The following is a 19,517-nucleotide window of genomic DNA, read 5'->3' as shown; positions in this document are numbered from 1 at the left end:
CATCCATTGCACTACTTATGAGCTTGGCAGGTGTCATAGGCAGATTTCATGCCAGCTTTTTCTGATGTTTGCTGGTGGGCCTAAGCTTAAACCTTCAGATGACAGAGCCTAGGGGAAATAATATGACAAAAGATTTTTCCCTTCTTTGATAAAGCTTTTGACTTCTTTCTTCTATGTCAAATGGAACTGGTGACCATCTCGAGTCCTGGCAATTTCTCTAAACGTTCCTAAGATAGCGCTGAGTGCAACAAGTGATAGTAGCCCCGATTCTGTGGGCAACCCAGATATCGCAGCCTGGCTAGCTCAGTCGGTAGAGCATGAGACTCTTAATCTCAGGGTCGTGGGTTCGAGCCCCACATTGGGCGAAGATGTGGTTTTTATGGCAATTTCTCTAAAAGTTCCTGAAATACTGCTGAGTGCAACAAGTGATAGTAGCCCCGATTTTGTGGGGAACTTGCAAGATCACAGCCCGGCTAGCTCAGTCGGTAGAGCATGAGACTCTTAATCGCAGGGTCGTGGGTTCGAGCCCCACGTTAGGCGAAGATATAGCTTTTATGTCAACCTTTGAAAATTGCAGTTCACAGCCTACGCCCGTATTCCTCCCAACACCAATAAGACTGATAATATGAAAAAGCCAAAGGCGTTCAGCTTCAAATTAGGATGTATTTATACAGCATCCATTGCACTACTTATGAGCTTCGCAGGTGTCATAGGCAGATTTCATGCCAGCTTTTTCTGATGTTTGCTGGTGGGCCTAAGATTAAACCTTCAGATGACAGAGCCTAGGGGAAATAATATGACAAAAGATTTTTCCCTTCTTTGATAAAGCTTTTGACTTCTTTCTTCTATGTCAAATGGAGCTGGTGACCATCTCGAGTCCTGGCAATTTCTCTAAACGTTCCTAAGATAGCGCTGAGTGCAACAAGTGATAGTAGCCCCGATTCTGTGGAGTCAACACAGATGTCACAGCCCGGCTAGCTCAGTCGGTAGAGCATGAGACTCTTAATCTCAGGGTCGTGGGTTCGAGCCCCACGTTGGGCGAAGATGTGGTTTTTATGGCAATTTCTCTAAAAGTTCCCGAGATACTGCTGAGTGCAACAAGTGATAGTAGCCCCGATTTTGTGGGGAACATGCAAGATCACAGCCCGGCTAGCTCAGTCGGTAGAGCATGAGACTCTTAATCTCAGGGTCGTGGGTTCGAGCCCCACGTTGGGCGAAGATAAACTTTTTTTGTCAACCTTTGAAAATTGCAGTTCACAGCCTACGCCCGTATTCCTCCCAACACCAATAAGAGTGATAATATGAAAAAGCCAAAGGCGTTCAGCTTCAAATTAGGATGTATTTATACAGCATCCATTGCACTACTTATGAGCTTGGCAGGTGTCATAGGCAGATTTCATGCCAGCTTTTTCTGATGTTTGCTGGTGGGCCTAAGCTTAAACCTTCAGATGACAGAGCCTAGGGGAAATAATATGACAAAAGATTTTTCCCTTCTTTGATAAAGCTTTTGACTTCTTTCTTCTATGTCAAATGGAACTGGTGACCATCTCGAGTCCTGGCAATTTCTCTAAACGTTCCTAAGATAGCGCTGAGTGCAACAAGTGATAGTAGCCCCGATTCTGTGGGCAACCCAGATATCGCAGCCTGGCTAGCTCAGTCGGTAGAGCATGAGACTCTTAATCTCAGGGTCGTGGGTTCGAGCCCCACGTTGGGCGAAGATGTGGTTTTTATGGCAATTTCTCTAAAAGTTCCTGAGATACTGTTGAGTGCAACAAGTGATAGTAGCCCCGATTCTGTGGGTGACATGCAGATGTCACAGCCCGGCTAGCTCAGTCGGTAGAACATGAGACTCTTAATCTCAGGGTCGTGGGTTCGAGCCCCACATTGGGCGAAGATGTGGTTTTTATGGCAATTTCTCTAAAAGTTCCTGAAATACTGCTGAGTGCAACAAGTGATAGTAGCCCCGATTTTGTGGGGAACATGCAAGATCACAGCCCGGCTAGCTCAGTCGGTAGAGCATGAGACTCTTAATCTCAGGGTCGTGGGTTCGAGCCCCACGTTGGGCGAAGATGTGGTTTTTATGGCAATTTCTCTAAAAGTTCCCGAGATACTGCTGAGTGCAACAAGTGATAGTAGCCCCGATTTTGTGGGGAACATGCAAGATCACAGCCCGGCTAGCTCAGTCGGTAGAGCATGAGACTCTTAATCTCAGGGTCGTGGGTTCGAGCCCCACGTTGGGCGAAGATAAACTTTTTTTGTCAACCTTTGAAAATTGCAGTTCACAGCCTACGCCCGTATTCCTCCCAACACCAATAAGAGTGATAATATGAAAAAGCCAAAGGCGTTCAGCTTCAAATTAGGATGTATTTATACAGCATCCATTGCACTACTTATGAGCTTGGCAGGTGTCATAGGCAGATTTCATGCCAGCTTTTTCTGATGTTTGCTGGTGGGCCTAAGCTTAAACCTTCAGATGACAGAGCCTAGGGGAAATAATATGACAAAAGATTTTTCCCTTCTTTGATAAAGCTTTTGACTTCTTTCTTCTATGTCAAATGGAACTGGTGACCATCTCGAGTCCTGGCAATTTCTCTAAACGTTCCTAAGATAGCGCTGAGTGCAACAAGTGATAGTAGCCCCGATTCTGTGGGCAACCCAGATATCGCAGCCTGGCTAGCTCAGTCGGTAGAGCATGAGACTCTTAATCTCAGGGTCGTGGGTTCGAGCCCCACGATGGGCGAAGATGTGGTTTTTATGGCAATTTCTCTAAAAGTTCCTGAGATACTGCTGCGTGCAACAAGTGATAGTAGCCCCGATTCTGTGGGTGACATGCAGATGTCACAGCCCGGCTAGCTCAGTCGGTAGAACATGAGACTCTTAATCTCAGGGTCGTGGGTTCGAGCCCCACATTGGGCGAAGATGTGGTTTTTATGGCAATTTCTCTAAAAGTTCCTGAAATACTGCTGAGTGCAACAAGTGATAGTAGCCCCGATTTTGTGGGTAACGTGCAAGATCACAGCCCGGCTAGCTCAGTCGGTAGAGCATGAGACTCTTAATCTCAGGGTCATGGGTTCGATCCCCACGTTGGGCGAAGATATAGCATTTATGTCAACCTTTGAAAATTGCAGTTCACAGCCTACGCCCGTATTCCTCCCAACACCAATAAGACTGATAATATGAAAAAGCCAAAGGCGTTCAGCTTCAAATTAGGATGTATTTATACAGCATCCATTGCACTACTTATGAGCTTCGCAGGTGTCATAGGCAGATTTCATGCCAGCTTTTTCTGATGTTTGCTGGTGGGCCTAAGATTAAACCTTCAGATGACAGAGCCTAGGGGAAATAATATGACAAAAGATTTTTCCCTTCTTTGATAAAGCTTTTGACTTCTTTCTTCTATGTCAAATGGAGCTGGTGACCATCTCGAGTCCTGGCAATTTCTCTAAACGTTCCTAAGATAGCGCTGAGTGCAACAAGTGATAGTAGCCCCGATTCTGTGGAGTTGACACAGATGTCACAGCCCGGCTAGCTCAGTCGGTAGAGCATGAGACTCTTAATCTCAGGGTCGTGGGTTCGAGCCCCACGTTGGGCGAAGATGTGGTTTTTATGGCAATTTCTCTAAAAGTTCCCGAGATACTGCTGAGTGCAACAAGTGATAGTAGCCCTGATTTTGTGGGGAACATGCAAGATCACAGCCCGGCTAGCTCAGTCGGTAGAGCATGAGACTCTTAATCTCAGGGTCGTGGGTTCGAGCCCCACGTTGGGCGAAGATAAACTTTTTTTGTCAACCTTTGAAAATTGCAGTTCACAGCCTACGCCCGTATTCCTCCCAACACCAATAAGAGTGATAATATGAAAAAGCCAAAGGCGTTCAGCTTCAAATTAGGATGTATTTATACAGCATCCATTGCACTACTTATGAGCTTGGCAGGTGTCATAGGCAGATTTCATGCCAGCTTTTTCTGATGTTTGCTGGTGGGCCTAAGCTTAAACCTTCAGATGACAGAGCCTAGGGGAAATAATATGACAAAAGATTTTTCCCTTCTTTGATAAAGCTTTTGACTTCTTTCTTCTATGTCAAATGGAACTGGTGACCATCTCGAGTCCTGGCAATTTCTCTAAACGTTCCTAAGATAGCGCTGAGTGCAACAAGTGATAGTAGCCCCGATTCTGTGGGTAACCCAGATATCGCAGCCTGGCTAGCTCAGTCGGTAGAGCATGAGACTCTTAATCTCAGGGTCGTGGGTTCGAGCCCCACGTTGGGCGAAGATGTGGTTTTTATGGCAATTTCTCTAAAAGTTCCTGAGATACTGCTGAGTGCAACAAGTGATAGTAGCCCCGATTCTGTGGGTGACATGCAGATGACACAGCCCGGCTAGCCCAGTCGGTAGAACATGAGACTCTTAATCTCAGGGTCGTGGGTTCGAGCCCCACATTGGGCAAAGATGTGGTTTTTATGGCAATTTCTCTAAAAGTTCCTGAAATACTGCTGAGTGCAACAAGTGATAGTAGCCCCGATTTTGTGGGGAACGTGCAAGATCACAGCCCGGCTAGCTCAGTCGGTAGAGCATGAGACTCTTAATCTCAGGGTCGTGGGTTCGATCCCCGCGTTGGGCGAAGATATAGCATTTATGTCAACCTTTGAAAATTGCAGTTCACAGCCTACGCCCGTATTCCTCCCAACACCAATAAGACTGATAATATGAAAAAGCCAAAGGCGTTCAGCTTCAAATTAGGATTTATTTATACAGCATCCATTGCACTACTTATGAGCTTCGCAGGTGTCATAGGCAGATTTCATGCCAGCTTTTTCTGATGTTTGCTGGTGGGCCTAAGATTAAACCTTCAGATGACAGAGCCTAGGGGAAATAATATGACAAAAGATTTTTCCCTTCTTTGATAAAGCTTTTGACTTCTTTCTTCTATGTCAAATGGAGCTGGTGACCATCTCGAGTCCTGGCAATTTCTCTAAACGTTCCTAAGATAGCGCTGAGTGCAACAAGTGATAGTAGCCCCGATTCTGTGGAGTCGACACAGACGTCACAGCCCGGCTAGCTCAGTCGGTAGAGCATGAGACTCTTAATCTCAAGGTCGTGGGTTCGAGCCCCACGTTGGGCGAAGATGTGGTTTTTATGGCAATTTCTCTAAAAGTTCCCGAGATACTGCTGAGTGCAACAAGTGATAGTAGCCCCGATTTTGTGGGGAACATGCAAGATCACAGCCCGGCTAGCTCAGTCGGTAGAGCATGAGACTCTTAATCTCAGGGTCGTGGGTTCGAGCCCCACGTTGGGCGAAGATAAACTTTTTTTGTCAACCTTTGAAAATTGCAGTTCACAGCCTACGCCCGTATTCCTCCCAACACCAATAAGAGTGATAATATGAAAAAGCCAAAGGCGTTCAGCTTCAAATTAGGATGTATTTATACAGCATCCATTGCACTACTTATGAGCTTGGCAGGTGTCATAGGCAGATTTCATGCCAGCTTTTTCTGATGTTTGCTGGTGGGCCTAAGCTTAAACCTTCAGATGACAGAGCCTAGGGGAAATAATATGACAAAAGATTTTTCCCTTCTTTGATAAAGCTTTTGACTTCTTTCTTCTATGTCAAATGGAACTGGTGACCATCTCGAGTCCTGGCAATTTCTCTAAACGTTCCTAAGATAGCGCTGAGTGCAACAAGTGATAGTAGCCCCGATTCTGTGGGCAACCCAGATATCGCAGCCTGGCTAGCTCAGTCGGTAGAGCATGAGACTCTTAATCTCAGGGTCGTGGGTTCGAGCCCCACGTTGGGCGAAGATGTGGTTTTTATGGCAATTTCTCTAAAAGTTCCTGAGATACTGCTGAGTGCAACAAGTGATAGTAGCCCCGATTCTGTGGGTGACATGCAGATGTCACAGCCCGGCTAGCTCAGTCGGTAGAACATGAGACTCTTAATCTCAGGGTCGTGGGTTTGAGCCCCACATTGGGCGAAGATGTTTTTTTATGTCAATTTCTCTAAAAGTTCCTGAAATACTGCTGAGTGCAACAAGTGATAGTAGCCCCGATTTTGTGGGGAACGTGCAAGATCACAGCCCGGCTAGCTCAGTCGGTAGAGCATGAGACTCTTAATCTCAGGGTCGTGGGTTCGATCCCCACGTTGGGCGAAGATATAGCATTTATGTCAACCGTTGAAAATTGCAGTTCACAGCCTACGCCCGTATTCCTCCCGACACCAATAAGACTGATAATATGAAAAAGCCAAAGGCGTTCAGCTTCAAATTAGGATGTATTTATACAGCATCCATTGCACTACTTATGAGCTTCGCAGGTGTCATAGGCAGATTTCATGCCAGCTTTTTCTGATGTTTGCTGGTGGGCCTAAGATTAAACCTTCAGATGACAGAGCCTAGGGGAAATAATATGACAAAAGATTTTTCCCTTCTTTGATAAAGCTTTTGACTTCTTTCTTCTATGTCAAATGGAGCTGGTGACCATCTCGAGTCCTGGCAATTTCTCTAAACGTTCCTAAGATAGCGCTTAGTGCAACAAGTGATAGTAGCCCCGATTCTGTGGAGTCGACACAGATGTCACAGCCCGGCTAGCTCAGTCGGTAGAGCATGAGACTCTTAATCTCAGGGTCGTGGGTTCGAGCCCCACGTTGGGCGAAGATGTGGTTTTTATGGCAATTTCTCTAAAAGTTCCCGAGATACTGCTGAGTGCAACAAGTGATAGTAGCCCCGATTTTGTGGGGAACATGCAAGATCACAGCCCGGCTAGCTCAGTCGGTAGAGCATGAGACTCTTAATCTCAGGGTCGTGGGTTCGAGCCCCACGTTGGGCGAAGATAAACTTTTTTTGTCAACCTTTGAAAATTGCAGTTCACAGCCTACGCCCGTATTCCTCCCAACACCAATAAGAGTGATAATATGAAAAAGCCAAAGGCGTTCAGCTTCAAATTAGGATGTATTTATACAGCATCCATTGCACTACTTATGAGCTTGGCAGGTGTCATAGGCAGATTTCATGCCAGCTTTTTCTGATGTTTGCTGGTGGGCCTAAGCTTAAACCTTCAGATGACAGAGCCTAGGGGAAATAATATGACAAAAGATTTTTCCCTTCTTTGATAAAGCTTTTGACTTCTTTCTTCTATGTCAAATGGAACTGGTGACCATCTCGAGTCCTGGCAATTTCTCTAAACGTTCCTAAGATAGCGCTGAGTGCAACAAGTGATAGTAGCCCCGATTCTGTGGGCAACCCAGATATCGCAGCCTGGCTGGCTCGGTCGGTAGAGCATGAGACTCTTAATCTCAGGGTCGTGGGTTCGAGCCCCACGTTGGGCGAAGATGTGGTTTTTATGGCAATTTCTCTAAAAGTTCCTGAGATACTGCTGAGTGCAACAAGTGATAGTAGCCCCGATTCTGTGGGTGACATGCAGATGTCACAGCCCGGCTAGCTCAGTCGGTAGAACATGAGACTCTTAATCTCAGGGTCGTGGGTTCGAGCCCCACATTGGGCGAAGATGTGGTTTTTATGGCAATTTCTCTAAAAGTTCCTGAAATACTGCTGAGTGCAACAAGTGATAGTAGCCCCGATTTTGTGGGGAACGTGCAAGATCACAGCCCGGCTAGCTCAGTCGGTAGAGCATGAGACTCTTAATCTCAGGGTCGTGGGTTCGAGCCCCACGTTGGGCGAAGATGTGGTTTTTATGGCAATTTCTCTAAAAGTTCCTGAGATACTGCTGAGTGCAACAAGTGATAGTAGCCCCGATTCTGTGGGTGACATGCAGATGTCACAGCCCGGCTAGCTCAGTCGGTAGAACATGAGACTCTTAATCTCAGGGTCGTGGGTTCGAGCCCCACATTGGGCGAAGATGTGGTTTTTATGGCAATTTCTCTAAAAGTTCCTGAAATACTGCTGAGTGCAACAAGTGATAGTTGTTGGGGTAAATACAAAGTATGTATATCTGTAATTAATATGTGCTTGATTAAGTTTATGTGTGTGTATATGTATGTATGATAGCTGCAAGCCACTTAACGGGAAGTAACAGGAAAGACAGCTGTAAGAAGATATCACACCTATACACTATGTAGAGACGGAAGGAAATGCATCACCTGGAGATAGGCATGGGAAACATAGCAAGTCAATAACATCACACGGTGGGGTCTTGGGAACACAGGACAGGGACCTCATTTACACATCAATAGAGAAATACCTTAAAAAGACATTGTAGAAACACATAGGAGGGAGACTGGATTGGAGAGTCTCACCCTTGGCACATCACCCACACAGCATACACACTTAGCAGCAGATATTAGATAGATGGGATGTTTGTGAGTGGTATGAATGATTGACATCTGTATATCACTGTAACTCTGGTTTTGTCTTTGCTGTAACATAAATCTGGGCAGATTCTAATTAAAGCTCTCTCTCTGGTAAGAACCTTGGGTTGGCTGTTTTATTGTAATATCGGGTAGAAAACCTTAGTAGAACTAGACATATATATTATCTGGAAAAGGGGATACGGTTATATGTTAGTTCTTGGAGGAGGTAACAAGGGGTATTACATTTATCATTAATACACAACGCAGAGCGGATTATTCTCCACGCATATCAATTGGTGGTATTGGTTTGAGAGAGGAGAAGGATATACAACATATTGGTGCCGTGACCCTTGGCCAGAAGAACTTTACAGAGTCTGCCTGGAGTGTGGTGAGTATAATTGTTATTATATTCTATTGCTGTGATTTGTTCGTTTGATATGACATGCAACATGGAGGATGCAAAAGTTACTTATTCTGAAAATGTTAAGAAATGGCTTCTGAATTATATTAAGAGACATGGTGGTCCTTATGAAATCCCACAGGACTGTAAACAGTCATGGGAGATGTTGCAGAAGTTTTTGGGAGAGACATTATTTGAAAAAAAGGTGTCAGAGAGTAAAAGAAAAGGTTGCATTGTGCAAGGACTACTCTCTTGTTGTTTAAGATTAGAAGAAATTGTGAAAGCAAAGGAGGATAAGTTGGCAGAGCTGAATGTTTCAATTAAAGTAAAATCTGAGAAGCATGATGAGATGTATAATGCGTTAAATAATAAGATTGTTGATCTTAGAGTGAAAACTGCTTTGGATTTTGCTGCCCGTTGGATAGCGGAGCAGTACAAATCAATGAAAGAGCAAAAAGAACTTTTGGAAGCAAACGTTCTAGGTTTAAACATTGAAGTTGAGAAGTGTAAGCTTTTTGGACAGAATGCTGCAGCTTTATGTATAAGCAACCAGCAGACTTTGCAGGAAAATGAGGAATTGCGTAGTGCAAATGAGCGGCTTACTCAGAGGCTGAGGGATGCAGAGGGGGAGATCAGGACCCTGGCAGCCTGCAGTAAGAGGGAGGCTGATCATGTGCATTGCACAGATAATGGTAACAAGGTAAATGTACAGCTGCATAAAAGAAATGATGTTGTGGCTGCAGTTGAAATAGATGGGCAAGGTTTAGATGAGAAGCAAAGTAATGCTAATCATAAAATAATCCGAAATCACAGCAAAATCATTGCAAAGCCTGTGTCTGTATTAAGCCCCTCGCTTCAGAGACAGTTATATCAGAGCAGGCTCCAACATAAATTTCAAGGACCCACAGGTAAAAGGGAAGCCTTTAAATGTTTTGCTTGTGGTAAAGTAGGGCATTTTGCCAGAAATTGCCACTGTCACTCTGCTAAAGAACACCATGTTCAGGAAAGACCCATGGTTGATAGTTGGAGGCAGGGAGATAAGAGTTGTTTTAATTACACTAGGTGGGGATCTCAGGGAAGAGGTAATGATGTTAGGAAAGATTATATCAAGCCTTGGATTCCCTACCATGTTATTAAGGCACAGAAAGAAAGAGTTGAAAAACAGAATAAAACTAGCGTGGTCTTCTAGATTTCTTTTCATTTGTTGTTGTAACATATGATGCTAATCTATTTGTTTTAAAGTATTTGTTTTTCAGAAAAAGAAGAGATGATACTAAATGAAAAAAAAAAAAAGAGGAAGAAAGAAAGGAAACAAACCTGTGGATCTGGACATTAACATGTGTGATTTCTTTCAGGAAATTTACATTTTATAAGAGGGAGGAAAGACGTTCAGAAGAAAAAGGAGAAATCAGAGTAACTTTAAGAGTAAAGGGGCAATCGCCAGAAGTTACATTTAAGGATAAGCATACAGTGGTTGGGGCTATAGTGGGATGGATAGTGGTACAGTGTAATATTTCAATGCCTAAGACTAACCTTACCTCTGAATTTGCAGTTTGGAGCTATCCAGGAGGGAGTGCCAATACCACAAAGGAAGTGAGAATAAAGATGCTGCTGGAAAGAGATTTTACCTTTACCCAGGATGGTTCTGTGACATGTAACCCACATCACAGTGGAATGCATACTATACTAGACTAAAATTATTAATTCACAGGACTGTCCAACAACCACCCCCCGGTATTCATACAACCAACACAAACTGTCGCTTACACGGATGTGTCTTATGTAAAATTACCTTTATTGTTAATTTTTTCTTCATTTAATATACCAGAGAGCTGCCCAGAAATGTTGAAAGAATGGTTTAAAAAGGTGTTTCAAGCACATATTAATCTATTCTGGTATGCTACACAAGGGCTTCGTTTTAGAGAGAGAAAAAAAAGGGATCTGGGTACTGATATAATATCAGGATTCAGTTTGGGGACCTCAATTTGGAAAAGAGGAGACAGAGGTTCTAAACTCACGAGAACAAAAATTTGTAGATGGGTTGCAACAAATTTTACTTAAAGAGGGACGTGTGGAATTTAACACTCTAGCCGAAACTGATCTATCAATACAGAACATTCACGCAGTCTGTAAATGCTCTGAGAGAATCAGTTGCGAATAATGATGTGTCCAAGGCTATGGTATGTGGTATAGTCGGAAATCTACTAGTTGAACATCTAAATTTAGGCCTCCAAGAAATAAAACAAGGGGAATGGCCCAGAATTGTGAATTCTACCCTAGTTTTTGATCTGGTTAGGGAATTTGGCATAGATTGCCGGAATGGAGTCCTTTCCAAAATTAAGTGTAAAGTAGGGAAAAAGGTAATTCCATTACTAATTGACATTCCAGTTTGGACAGAACAGCCTGTACCTGTTTATAAGATGACTATGCTGGGTGAGTTAGACGTGGCTAATGGCACTAATGTTTTAAAACAACTCCTGCCACAAACCCGCTTGGTGGTAAAAGAAAACCAGTTATGGAAGATTATTAACCCCAGTTGCTGTGACAGACGTAAAAATGCTTGGCTTTGTTCCTGTGTACTAGAACCCCTAGTCCGCTCAGATGGATGCATAATGGAGTTCAGGGAGCTGCCCAGTTCACCTTCACAGAACTGTAAATGGATGGAAAAGGGTGGCACATGGGCAGGGCCCTACGATCTGTGCACTGGGTGTATCTAAAATTCTCTGGAAACAAACTGTACCTTGTAATGTACCTGCTACAGGATGGTGTGTTAATCTCACCTATGGCTCCATGAAAGTGGGTAAGGAGGTCATAAGAGCTAACGTTCAACTCACACAGGTATCTGTGAACATGGTACAGGAGGAGCTGGGAAATTGGAATAAGATGATTCCCTCACTATTTAAAACAATCCCGCCACTTAACATAGATTTGGATACATTATTTAACAGAAATAATAGAAGGGTTGTGCAATTACAAGATCTGGTGAACATTTAGCCGGCACAAAAGAACTTACACACAGCTTTCAAGAGCCCTGGTGGAGCATCCCCTACAATGTATATACACACCCAGGATTAAGAACTGCTTCGGTAATATTTGTATTCCAGCAATTTGTATTAATTTGCTCCTTATTCATCCTATATTGCTTCTGGAGGAAAGAACTGAAAAAAACACACACCAAGCAGGAACAATTAGAGCTAGCATCAATTGTAGGGATATAAAATACCAGTATATTGGTTCTTGTAATACTGTTTGGGTTTGAGTTGGTATATGTCTTTATGAATAAGTTCCTATATGGATCTTATTCAAGTGGGGGAGTGTTGGGGTAAATACAAAGTATGTATATCTGTAATTAATATGTGCTTGATTAAGTTTATGTGTGTGTATATGTATGTATGATAGCTGCAAGCCACTTAAGGGGAAGTAACAGGAAAGACAGCTGTAAGAAGATATCACACCTATACACTATGTAGAGACGGAAGGAAATGCATCACCTGGAGATAGGCATGGGAAACATAGCAAGTCAATAACATCACACGGTGGGGTCTTGGGAACACAGGACAGGGACCTCATTTACACATCAATAGAGAAATACCTTAAAAAGACATTGTAGAAACACACAGAGAAGGAGACTGGATTGGAGACTGGATTGGAGAGTCTCACCCTTGGCACATCACCCACACAGCATACACACTTAGCAGCAGATATTAGATAGATGGGATGTTTGTGAGTGGTATGAATGATTGACATCTGTATATCACTGTAACTCTGGTTTTGTCTTTGCTGTAACATAAATCTGGGCAGATTCTAATTAAAGCTCTCTCTCTGGTAAGAACCTTGGGTTGGCTGTTTTATTGTAATATCGGGTAGAAAACCTTAGTAGAACTAGACATATATATTATCTGGAAAAGGGGATACGGTTATATGTTAGTTCTTGGAGGAGGTAACAAGGGGTATTACATTTATCATTAATACACAACGCAGAGCGGATTATTCTCCACGCATATCAATTGGTGGTATTGGTTTGAGAGAGGAGAAGGATATACAACAATAGTAGCCCCGATTTTGTGGGGAACGTGCAAGATCACAGCCCGGCTAGCTCAGTCGGTAGAGCATGAGACTCTTAATCTCAGGGTCGTGGGTTCGATCCCCACGTTGGGCGAAGATATAGCATTTATGTCAACCTTTGAAAATTGCAGTTCACAGCCTATTCCTCCCAACACCAATAAGACTGATAATATGAAAAAGCCAAAGGCGTTCAGCTTCAAATTAGGATGTATTTATACAGCATCCATTGCACTACTTATGAGCTTCGCAGGTGTCATAGGCAGATTTCATGCCAGCTTTTTCTGATGTTTGCTGGTGGGCCTAAGATTAAACCTTCAGATGACAGAGCCTAGGGGAAATAATATGACAAAAGATTTTTCCCTTCTTTGATAAAGCTTTTGACTTCTTTCTTCTATGTCAAATGGAGCTGGTGACCATCTCGAGTCCTGGCAATTTCTCTAAACGTTCCTAAGATAGCGCTGAGTGCAACAAGTGATAGTAGCCCCGATTCTGTGGAGTCGACACAGATGTCACAGCCCGGCTAGCTCAGTCGGTAGAGCATGAGACTCTTAATCTCAGGGTCGTGGGTTCGAGCCCCACGTTGGGCGAAGATGTGGTTTTTATGGCAATTTCTCTAAAAGTTCCCGAGATACTGCTGAGTGCAACAAGTGATAGTAGCCCTGATTTTGTGGGGAACATGCAAGATCACAGCCCGGCTAGCTCAGTCGGTAGAGCATGCGACTCTTAATCTCAGGGTCGTGGGTTCGAGCCCCACGTTGGGCGAAGATAAACTTTTTTTGTCAACCTTTGAAAATTGCAGTTCACAGCCTACGCCCGTATTCCTCCCAACACCAATAAGAGTGATAATATGAAAAAGCCAAAGGCGTTCAGCTTCAAATTAGGATGTATTTATACAGCATCCATTGCACTACTTATGAGCTTGGCAGGTGTCATAGGCAGATTTCATGCCAGCTTTTTCTGATGTTTGCTGGTGGGCCTAAGCTTAAACCTTCAGATGACAGAGCCTAGGGGAAATAATATGACAAAAGATTTTTCCCTTCTTTGATAAAGCTTTTGACTTCTTTCTTCTATGTCAAATGGAACTGGTGACCATCTCGAGTCCTGGCAATTTCTCTAAACGTTCCTAAGATAGCGCTGAGTGCAACAAGTGATAGTAGCCCCGATTCTGTGGGCAACCCAGATATCGCAGCCTGGCTAGCTCAGTCGGTAGAGCATGAGACTCTTAATCTCAGGGTCGTGGGTTTGAGCCCCACGTTGGGCGAAGATGTGGTTTTTATGGCAATTTCTCTAAAAGTTCCTGAGATACTGCTGAGTGCAACAAGTGATAGTAGCCCTGATTTTGTGGGGAACATGCAAGATCACAGCCCGGCTAGCTCAGTCGGTAGAGCATGCGACTCTTAATCTCAGGGTCGTGGGTTCGAGCCCCACGTTGGGCGAAGATAAACTTTTTTTGTCAACCTTTGAAAATTGCAGTTCACAGCCTACGCCCGTATTCCTCCCAACACCAATAAGAGTGATAATATGAAAAAGCCAAAGGCGTTCAGCTTCAAATTAGGATGTATTTATACAGCATCCATTGCACTACTTATGAGCTTGGCAGGTGTCATAGGCAGATTTCATGCCAGCTTTTTCTGATGTTTGCTGGTGGGCCTAAGCTTAAACCTTCAGATGACAGAGCCTAGGGGAAATAATATGACAAAAGATTTTTCCCTTCTTTGATAAAGCTTTTGACTTCTTTCTTCTATGTCAAATGGAACTGGTGACCATCTCGAGTCCTGGCAATTTCTCTAAACGTTCCTAAGATAGCGCTGAGTGCAACAAGTGATAGTAGCCCCGATTCTGTGGGCAACCCAGATATCGCAGCCTGGCTAGCTCAGTCGGTAGAGCATGAGACTCTTAATCTCAGGGTCGTGGGTTTGAGCCCCACGTTGGGCGAAGATGTGGTTTTTATGGCAATTTCTCTAAAAGTTCCTGAGATACTGCTGAGTGCAACAAGTGATAGTAGCCCCGATTCTGTGGGTAACATTCAGATGTCACAGCCCGGCTAGCTCAGTCGGTAGAACATGAAACTCTTAATCTCAGGGTCGTGGGTTCGAACCCCACATTGGGGGAAGATGTGGTTTTTATGGCAATTTCTCTAAAAGTTCCCGAGATATTGCTGAGTGCAACAAGTGATAGTAGCCCCGATTTTGTGGGGAACATGCAAAATCACAGCCCGGCTAGCTCAGTCGGTAGAGCATGAGACTCTTAATCTCAGGGTCGTGGGTTCGAGCCCCACGTTGGGCGAAGATAAACTTTTTTTGTCAACCTTTGAAAATTGCAGTTCACAGCCTACGCCCGTATTCCTCCCAACACCAATAAGAGTGATAATATGAAAAAGCCAAAGGCGTTCAGCTTCAAATTAGGATGTATTTATACAGCATCCATTGCACTACTTATGAGCTTGGCAGGTGTCATAGGCAGATTTCATGCCAGCTTTTTCTGATGTTTGCTGGTGGGCCTAAGCTTAAACCTTCAGATGACAGAGCCTAGGGGAAATAATATGACAAAAGATTTTTCCCTTCTTTGATAAAGCTTTTGACTTCTTTCTTCTATGTCAAATGGAACTGGTGACCATCTCGAGTCCTGGCAATTTCTCTAAACGTTCCTAAGATAGCGCTGAGTGCAACAAGTGATAGTAGCCCCGATTCTGTGGGCAACCCAGATATCGCAGCCTGGCTAGCTCAGTCGGTAGAGCATGAGACTTTTAATCTCAGGGTCGTGGGTTTGAGCCCCACGTTGGGCGAAGATGTGGTTTTTATGGCAATTTCTCTAAAAGTTCCTGAGATACTGCTGAGTGCAACAAGTGATAGTAGCCCCGATTCTGTGGGTGACATGCTGATGTCACAGCCCGGCTAGCTCAGTCGGTAGAACATGAGACTCTTAATCTCAGGGTCGTGGGTTCGAGCCCCACATTGGGCGAAGATGTGGTTTTTATGGCAATTTCTCTAAAAGTTCCTGAAATACTGCTGAGTGCAACAAGTTATAGTAGCCCCGATTTTGTGGGGAACGAGCAAGATCACAGCCCAGCTAACTCAGTCGGTAGAGCATGAGACTCTTAATCTCAGGGTCGTGGGTTCGATCCCCACGTTGGGCGAAGATATAGCATTTATGTCAACCTTTGAAAATTGCAGTTCACAGCCTACGCCCGTATTCCTCCCAACACCAATAAGACTGATAATATGAAAAAGCCAAAGGCGTTCAGCTTCAAATTAGGATGTATTTATACAGCATCCATTGCACTACTTATGAGCTTCGCAGGTGTCATAGGCAGATTTCATGCCAGCTTTTTCTGATGTTTGCTGGTGGGCCTAAGATTAAACCTTCAGATGACAGAGCCTAGGAGAAATAATATGACAAAAGATTTTTCCCTTCTTTGATAAAGCTTTTGACTTCTTTCTTCTATGTCAAATGGAGCTGGTGACCATCTCGAGTCCTGGCAATTTCTCTAAACGTTCCTAAGATAGCGCTGAGTGCAACAAGTGATAGTAGCCCCGATTCTGTGGAGTCGACACATATGTCACAGCCCGGCTAGCTCAGTCGGTAGAGCATGAGACTCTTAATCTCAGGGTCGTGGGTTCGAGCCCCACGTTGGGCGAAGATGTGGTTTTTATGGCAATTTCTCTAAAAGTTCCCGAGATACTGCTGAGTGCAACAAGTGATAGTAGCCCCGATTTTGTGGGGAACATGCAAGATCACAGCCCGGCTAGCTCAGTCGGTAGAGCATGAGACTCTTAACCTCAGGGTCGTGGGTTCGAGCCCCACGTTGGGCGAAGATAAACTTTTTTTGTCAACCTTTGAAAATTGCAGTTCACAGCCTACGCCCGTATTCCTCCCAACACCAATAAGAGTGATAATATGAAAAAGCCAAAGGCGTTCAGCTTCAAATTAGGATGTATTTATACAGCATCCATTGCACTACTTATGAGCTTGGCAGGTGTCATAGGCAGATTTCATGCCAGCTTTTTCTGATGTTTGCTGGTGGGCCTAAGCTTAAACCTTCAGATGACAGAGCCTAGGGGAAATAATATGACAAAAGATTTTTCCCTTCTTTGATAAAGCTTTTGACTTCTTTCTTCTATGTCAAATGGAACTGGTGACCATCTCGAGTCCTGGCAATTTCTCTAAACGTTCCTAAGATAGCGCTGAGTGCAACAAGTGATAGTAGCCCCGATTCTGTGGGGGACATGCAGATATCACAGCCCGGCTAGCTCAGTCGGTAGAGCATGAGACTCTTAATCTCAGGGTTGTTTATAACATGTTGTTAATAATTCGGGCAGCCGTTACCAAAATAGTGGCTGGCAAGGGGAGAATGCCATTTTCATACAATATCATAAATGACACAAGTTGTTAACCCTACGTGCCAATTAATCTTATGCAACGCCAGTTGTGCTTAAACAGAAAAGTGACATAATGAAAACAAAATTAGCAGAGGATGGTTTTGATCCATCGACCTCTGGGTTATGGGCCCAGCACGCTTCCGCTGCGCCACTCTGCTTTTCATGGTGCTTTCTTCACAAATGATAAAACACATTAATTCCTGACTTTTTTTCCTCCAAATCTCTTCTTCAAGCTTCGAAAGTGCCAACTTTTTGCCGCTTTCTTCCCAAATGATAAAAAACCATGAATATCTGACTTTTTTTCCCAAATCTCTTCTTCAAGATTCGTAAAGACAATTTAGGAGTACAAGTTCTCACCATCATGAAATAATGTATAAACAGTTGAGATACAACTGTCAATTCTTCTGCTATGGTCACTAAGCCCTCTGGAATGCTGAAGGTTTAAAGTCATAATCCTCACTGCTTCTCTGAAAACAGTCACAAGTGGTTGTCTCTGTGGCGCAATCGGTTAGCGTGTTCGGCTGTTAACCGAAAGGTTGGTGGTTCAAGCCCACCCAGGGACGAGTGGGATGTTTTCCTGAAAACTTTCATTCCTGTGTTTGCAACACCAATGAGCTAATGATTACATTGAAAGACAGAAATGCAAAATCCTTAAAGCTTTCCAACATTAAGCTAAATCTTCTTATTCCACTTGTGGAAAGTTATTTTCCAGACAAAGCATGCCAATCCTTCCATGAAAAAACACAGGAAAAACTTCTTGGCATAGTGCCAATTTTGGAATGCTTAGATTATTATTATTATTTTTTTGTTTTTTAACTTAGGCCACGTCTACAATACTACATGTTGTTAATAATTCGGGCAGCTGTTACCAAAATAGTGGCTGGCAAGGGGAGAATGCCGTTTTCATACAATATCATAAATGACACAAGTTGTTAAACCTACGTGCCAATTAATCTTATGCAACGCCAGTTGTGCTTAAACAGAAAAGTGACATTATAAAAACAAAATTAGCAGAAGATGGTTTCGATCCATCGACCTCTGGGTTATGGGCCCAGCACGCCTCCGCTGCGCCACTCTGCTTTTTATATAGTGGTTTGTCCGAGGGGAGAATGCTGTTTTAATGCAATATCATCAATGACAGAAGTTATTAACCCTATGTAAAAATGACATCTAGCAGAGGATGGTTTCTATCCATCGACCTCTTGGTTATGGGCCCAGCACGCTTCCGCTGCGCCACTCTGCTTTCTGTAAAGCTGTTTGTCTGAGGGGAGAATGCTGTTTTCATGCAATATCATCAATGACAGAAGTTATTAACCCTATGTAAAAATGACATCTAGCAGAAGATGGTTTCGATCCATCGACCTCTGGGTTATGGGCCCAGCACGCTTCCGCTGCGCCACTCTGCTTTTCGTGGCGCTTTTTTCACAAATGATAAAACACATTAATTCCTGACTTTTTTTTCTCCAAATCTCTTCTTCAAGCTTCGAAAGTGCCAACTTTTTGCCACTTTCTTCCCAAATGATAAAAAACCATGAATATCTGACTTTTTTTTCCAAATCTCTTCTTCAAGATTCGTAAAGACAATTTAGGAGTACAAGTTCTCACCATCATGAAATAATGTATAAACAGTTGAGATACAACTGTCAATTCTTCTGCTATGGTCACTAAGCCCTCTGGAATGCTGAAGGTTTAAAGTCATAATCCTCACTGCTTTTCTGAAAACAGGCGCATGTGGTTGTCTCTGTGGTGCAATTGGTTAGTGCGTTTGGCTGTTAACCGAAAGGTTGGTGGTTCAAGCCCACCCAGGGACGAGCGGGATGTTTTCCTGAAAACTTTCATTCCTGTGTTTGCAACACCAATGAACTAATGATTACATTGAAAGACAGAAACACACAGTTAATCAAAAAATGCTGCTGGGTACGTGATGACGTGATGACATGCACGTCGTAGAAGGTGGAGATGCGCACTCGCTGTGGAGAAGGAAGAGTCTGATGGAGAGGCGTGCGGCAGCCTGCAGTATCTAGTGCGACTTGGCTGGCTCACCTGACTTGCAGCCGATTGTTCCTGTCTGCTCTCGCCGCATTCCTGCCTGTGGGGAGACATTTCAGTTCTCGGTCTGAGAAACGAGGTGGTGATGATTTCCCCTGGCGTTCTGACATCTGCTGATGCCGGTAGGACGTTAAATATTTAATTAAACTACTCCGGTCGGAGGGAGGAAGCCGGTTGCGTTTCGGCCGACCGGTACGGATGAGCATTGCAGAGGTGCTGGACTGAGGTGAAATCGCGGGAACTGTGGACCGGACATAGCTGATTCCCTATATTATATATTACATAAAGGCTATAAAGCTCTATAAACCTCTAAGATCTGTAAGTTC

General features: G+C 43.8%; 1 protein-coding gene and 20 non-coding genes across 21 annotated transcripts in view; 20 read left to right on the top strand and 1 right to left on the bottom strand.

The window, feature by feature from the left end:
- Window positions 1–19,517, bottom strand: part of LOC128482812 (uncharacterized) — a 379,467-nt gene that overhangs the window by 312,722 nt on the left and 47,228 nt on the right. The gene's annotated exons all lie outside the window — the stretch shown is intronic.
- TRNAK-CUU (transfer RNA lysine (anticodon CUU)) lies at window positions 969–1,041 on the top strand. The gene has a single exon. It is a non-coding gene; the product is annotated as a tRNA-Lys (tRNA).
- Window positions 1,144–1,216, top strand: TRNAK-CUU (transfer RNA lysine (anticodon CUU)). Its single transcript has one exon. It is a non-coding gene; the product is annotated as a tRNA-Lys (tRNA).
- TRNAK-CUU (transfer RNA lysine (anticodon CUU)) lies at window positions 1,643–1,715 on the top strand. Its single transcript has one exon. It is a non-coding gene; the product is annotated as a tRNA-Lys (tRNA).
- TRNAK-CUU (transfer RNA lysine (anticodon CUU)) lies at window positions 1,994–2,066 on the top strand. Its single transcript has one exon. It is a non-coding gene; the product is annotated as a tRNA-Lys (tRNA).
- TRNAK-CUU (transfer RNA lysine (anticodon CUU)) lies at window positions 2,169–2,241 on the top strand. Its single transcript has one exon. It is a non-coding gene; the product is annotated as a tRNA-Lys (tRNA).
- TRNAK-CUU (transfer RNA lysine (anticodon CUU)) lies at window positions 3,520–3,592 on the top strand. Its single transcript has one exon. It is a non-coding gene; the product is annotated as a tRNA-Lys (tRNA).
- Window positions 3,695–3,767, top strand: TRNAK-CUU (transfer RNA lysine (anticodon CUU)). Its single transcript has one exon. It is a non-coding gene; the product is annotated as a tRNA-Lys (tRNA).
- Window positions 4,194–4,266, top strand: TRNAK-CUU (transfer RNA lysine (anticodon CUU)). The gene has a single exon. It is a non-coding gene; the product is annotated as a tRNA-Lys (tRNA).
- Window positions 4,545–4,617, top strand: TRNAK-CUU (transfer RNA lysine (anticodon CUU)). The gene has a single exon. It is a non-coding gene; the product is annotated as a tRNA-Lys (tRNA).
- TRNAK-CUU (transfer RNA lysine (anticodon CUU)) lies at window positions 5,046–5,118 on the top strand. The gene has a single exon. It is a non-coding gene; the product is annotated as a tRNA-Lys (tRNA).
- Window positions 5,221–5,293, top strand: TRNAK-CUU (transfer RNA lysine (anticodon CUU)). Its single transcript has one exon. It is a non-coding gene; the product is annotated as a tRNA-Lys (tRNA).
- Window positions 5,720–5,792, top strand: TRNAK-CUU (transfer RNA lysine (anticodon CUU)). Its single transcript has one exon. It is a non-coding gene; the product is annotated as a tRNA-Lys (tRNA).
- On the top strand, window positions 6,070–6,142 carry TRNAK-CUU (transfer RNA lysine (anticodon CUU)). Its single transcript has one exon. It is a non-coding gene; the product is annotated as a tRNA-Lys (tRNA).
- TRNAK-CUU (transfer RNA lysine (anticodon CUU)) lies at window positions 6,571–6,643 on the top strand. The gene has a single exon. It is a non-coding gene; the product is annotated as a tRNA-Lys (tRNA).
- TRNAK-CUU (transfer RNA lysine (anticodon CUU)) lies at window positions 6,746–6,818 on the top strand. The gene has a single exon. It is a non-coding gene; the product is annotated as a tRNA-Lys (tRNA).
- TRNAK-CUU (transfer RNA lysine (anticodon CUU)) lies at window positions 7,596–7,668 on the top strand. Its single transcript has one exon. It is a non-coding gene; the product is annotated as a tRNA-Lys (tRNA).
- On the top strand, window positions 12,785–12,857 carry TRNAK-CUU (transfer RNA lysine (anticodon CUU)). Its single transcript has one exon. It is a non-coding gene; the product is annotated as a tRNA-Lys (tRNA).
- On the top strand, window positions 13,278–13,350 carry TRNAK-CUU (transfer RNA lysine (anticodon CUU)). The gene has a single exon. It is a non-coding gene; the product is annotated as a tRNA-Lys (tRNA).
- Window positions 14,977–15,049, top strand: TRNAK-CUU (transfer RNA lysine (anticodon CUU)). The gene has a single exon. It is a non-coding gene; the product is annotated as a tRNA-Lys (tRNA).
- TRNAK-CUU (transfer RNA lysine (anticodon CUU)) lies at window positions 16,328–16,400 on the top strand. Its single transcript has one exon. It is a non-coding gene; the product is annotated as a tRNA-Lys (tRNA).

The sequence above is a fragment of the Spea bombifrons genome, chromosome 3 (assembly GCF_027358695.1).
Source record: "Spea bombifrons isolate aSpeBom1 chromosome 3, aSpeBom1.2.pri, whole genome shotgun sequence".
Lineage (NCBI taxonomy): Eukaryota > Metazoa > Chordata > Amphibia > Anura > Pelobatidae > Spea > Spea bombifrons.
The sequence above is the reverse complement of the archived record's forward strand: the minus strand, read 5'-3'. Positions and strand labels throughout refer to the sequence as shown.